The following is a 4,077-nucleotide window of genomic DNA, read 5'->3' as shown; positions in this document are numbered from 1 at the left end:
TGTGCAATATGTGCTGTGTAAGAAAGCTAACGTTTCAGTTCCTTGCTCAGAACATGAGAACATATGAAAGATATTTCCCTCTATACCATTTGTATTTCATTAACCTTTGACTATTGGATGTTCTTATAGGCACTTTAGTATTGCAAGTGTAACAGTATAGCTTCCGTCCCTCTCCTCGCTCCTCCCTGGGCTCGAACCAGCAACACAACGACAACAGCCACCATCGAAGCAGCGCTACCCATGCAGAGCAAGGGGAACAACTACTAGAAGGCTCAGAGCGAGTGACGTTTAAAACGCTATTAGCGCGCGCTAACTAGCTAGCCATTTCTCTTCGGTTACACCAGCCTCATCTCGGGAGTTGATAGGCTTGAAGTCATAAACAGCGCAATGCTTGACGCACAACAAAGAGCAGCTGGCAAAACGCACAAAAGTGCTTTTTGAATGAATGTTTACGCGCCTGCTTCTGCCTACCACCGTTCAGTCAGAAACGTAGATACTTGTATGCTTGTATGCTCAGTCAGATTATATGCAACGCAGGACACGCTAGATAATACCTAGTAATATCATCAACCATGTGTAGTTAACTAGTGGTTATGATTGATTGTTTTTTATAAGATAAGTTTAATGCTAGCTAGCAACTTACCTTGGCTTACTGCATTTGCGTAACAGGCAGTCTCCTTGTGGAGTGGAACGAGATAGAGGCAGGTCGTTATTGCGTTGGACTAGTTAACTGTAATGTTGCAAGATTGGAAACGCCGGGCTGACAAGGTGAAAATCTGTCGTTCTGCCCTGAACAAGGCAGTTAACTCACCGTTCCTAGGCCGTCATTGAAAATAAGAATGTGTTCTTAACTGACTTGCCTAGTTAATTAAAGGTAGCAAAAAAAAAAAAGGCAAATCGGCGCCCAAAAAAAACGATTTACGATTATGAAAACTTGAAATCGGCCCTAATTAATTGACCATTTCCGATTAATCGGTCGACCTCTAGCTCAGACTGTCCGCAATTGAATGAGAGAGGCTGGACTAAGGGCTTGTAGGCCTGTTGAAAGGCAGGTCCTCACCTGACATCACCGGCACAAACATCGCCTCTGGCACAAACCCACCGTCATTGGACCAGACAGGACTGGCAAAAAGTTATTTTTCACTAACAAGTCGCGGTTCTGTCTCTAGGGGGATGGTCGGATTCACGTTTATCGTCGGATTCGCGTTTATCGTTGAAGGAATGAGCGTACACCGAGGCCTGCACTTTGGAGCGGGATCGATTTGTAGGTGGAGGGGCCGTCATGGTCTGGGGCGGTGTGTCACAGCATCAACAGACTGCGCTTGTTGTCATTGCAGTCAATCTCAACGGTTTGCGTTACAGAGAAGACATCCTCCTCCCTCATGTGTACCCTTCCTGCAGGCTCATCCTGACATGACCCTCCAGCATGACAATGCCACCAGCCATACTGCTCCTTCTGTGCATGATTTCCTGCAAGACAGGAATGTTAGTGTTCTGCCATGGCCAGCGAAGAGCCCGGATCTCAATCCCATTGCGCACGTCTGGGACCTGTTGGATCGGAGGGTGAGAGCTAGGGCCATTCCCCCAGAAATGTCCGGGAACTTGCAGGTGCCTTAGTGGAAGAGTGGGTAACATCTCACAGCAAGTACTGTCAAATCTGGTGCAGTCCATGAGGAGGAGATGCACTGCAGTACTTAACCTGTTTGGGATAAGGGGGGAGCATTTTCACGTTCGGATGAAAAGCGTGCCCAGAGCAAACTTTCTGCTACTCAGGCCCAGAAGCTAATATATGCATATTATTAGTAATATTGGATAGAAAACACTCTGAAGTTTCTAAAACTGTTTGAATTATGTCTGTGAGTATAACAGAACTCAAAGGCAGGCGAAAACCTGAGAAAATCCAACCAGGAAGTGGGAAATCTGAGGTTTGTAGTTTTCAACTCATTGCCTATCGAATGTACAGTGTCTATGGGGTCATATTGCACTTCCTAAGGCTTCCACTAGATGTCAACAGTCTTAGAACATTGTTTGATGCTTCTACTGTGAAGGAGGGGGAATGAGAGCTGTTTCAACCAGAGATCTGCCAGAGTGGCATGAGCTGATCACGCGCCTACAAGTGAGAGCGACCAGCATTCCATTGCATTTCTAAAGACAAAGGAATTCTCTGGTTGGAACATTATTGAAGATTTATGTTAAAACACCTAAAGATTGATTCTATACATCTTTTGACATTTTTCTACGAACTTTAATATACATTTTTGAACTTTTCATCGGAACTTTCGCCTGGACTTGCCCGCGCCTCGTGAGTTTGGATTTGTTTACCAAACGCGCTAACAAAAGGAGGTATTTGGACATAAATGATGGACTTTATCGAACAAAACAAACATTTATTGTTGAACTAGGATTCCTGGGAGTGCATTCTGATGAAGATCATCAAAGCGAATATTTAAAACGCTATTTCTGACTCAACAACATGGCGGGTATCTGCATGGCTTGTGTCTGAGCGCCGTACTCGGATTATTGCATGGTTTGCTTTTTCCGTAAAGCTTTTTTGAAATCTGACACAGCGGTTGCATTAACGAGAAGTATCTCTATAATTCTGTGCATAATACTTGTATCAACTTTATAAAGTTTATTATGAGTATTTCTGTAAATTGATGTGCCTCTGAAAATTTGCAGGATGTTTGATGCACAACATTACTGACCATAATTCGCCAATGTAAACTGAGATTTTTGGAAATAAATATGCACTTTATCAAACAAAACATACATGTATTGTGTAACATGAAGTCCTATAAGTGCCATCTGATGAAGATCATCAAAGGTTCAATTTAAATTGAATCTATATTCTGCTTTTTGTGACTCCCTCTTTGCTTGGTAAATGGCTGTGTGTGTTTTTGTGACTAGGCTCTGACCTAACATAATTATATGGTGTGCTTTCGCTGTAAAGCTTTTTTGAAATCGGACACGATGGGTAGATTAACAAGAAGTTAAGCTTTAATTTGGTGTATTGCACTTGTGAATGCATCAAAGTTACATATTTCTAAAAAAATATTTTGAATTTAGCGCTCTGCCTTTTCAGCGAATGTTGTCGAAGGTTCCACTAGCCATAAGAAGTTTTAAGACTCCATAATGTTCATCATTAGATGCTACATTCTTATCTAAGACTCCATTTAAATGTTTTTTTTTTTCATCATTAGATCTACAGTCCTCTTTAACTTCTTAGGCTGAAGGGGCATATTGAGTAGCTTGGATGAAAGAGTGCCCATATCAAACGGCCTGCTCCTCAGTCATAGTTGCGAATATTTGCATATTATTATAGTATTGGATATAAACACTCTAAAGTTTCTAAAACTGTTTGAATTATGTCTGTGAGATTAACAGAACTCATATTGGCAGGCAAAATCCTGAGTTGAAATCAAAACAGGAAGTCAGAAAATCTGAGCTTGTATGTATTCACCAGAGTCCCTAAAGAAATTCCTTGAGATATGAGTTTGCACTGCCTATGGGTTCCACTAGATGTCAACCAGCAATATAAATTATAATGAGACTTCTATGATGTTATTGGAGAGAATGAGAGCAGAATCAGTCAGTGTCCATCAAGCAAGCCATTTTCTGATCATGCTTTTTCCTCATGGGAGTCACTTGCGTTCCATTTTCACGAAGACAAGAAAGAATACTCCGGTTGGAACTTTATTGAAGCTATATGTTAAAAAACTCCTAATGATTGATTGTGTACTTAGTTTGAAATGTTTCTTCGACCAGTAATATCACTTTTTGTCCGATATAACGCTGACCAGAATTAGTGTTTGGATATGAACCAGACGCGCTAACAAAAGAAGTATTTAGACATAAATAACAGATTTTTTTCGAACAAAACAAACATTTATTGTGGACCTGGATTCCTGGTGTGCTTTCTGATGTAGATCATCAAAGGTAAGGGAATATTTATCAATATTTTCTTGTTTATGTTGACGCCATCTTTGCGGCTCTGGTGTTTTACTTTTGAGCGCCGTCTCAGATTATAGCGTGGGTTTCTTTTTCCGTAAAGTTTTTTTAAATCTGACACAGCGGTGC

Source organism: Salvelinus sp. IW2-2015, unplaced genomic scaffold (assembly GCF_002910315.2).
Source record: "Salvelinus sp. IW2-2015 unplaced genomic scaffold, ASM291031v2 Un_scaffold5418, whole genome shotgun sequence".
Taxonomy (NCBI): Eukaryota; Metazoa; Chordata; class Actinopteri; order Salmoniformes; family Salmonidae; genus Salvelinus; species Salvelinus sp. IW2-2015.
This window is presented reverse-complemented; position numbering follows the sequence as displayed.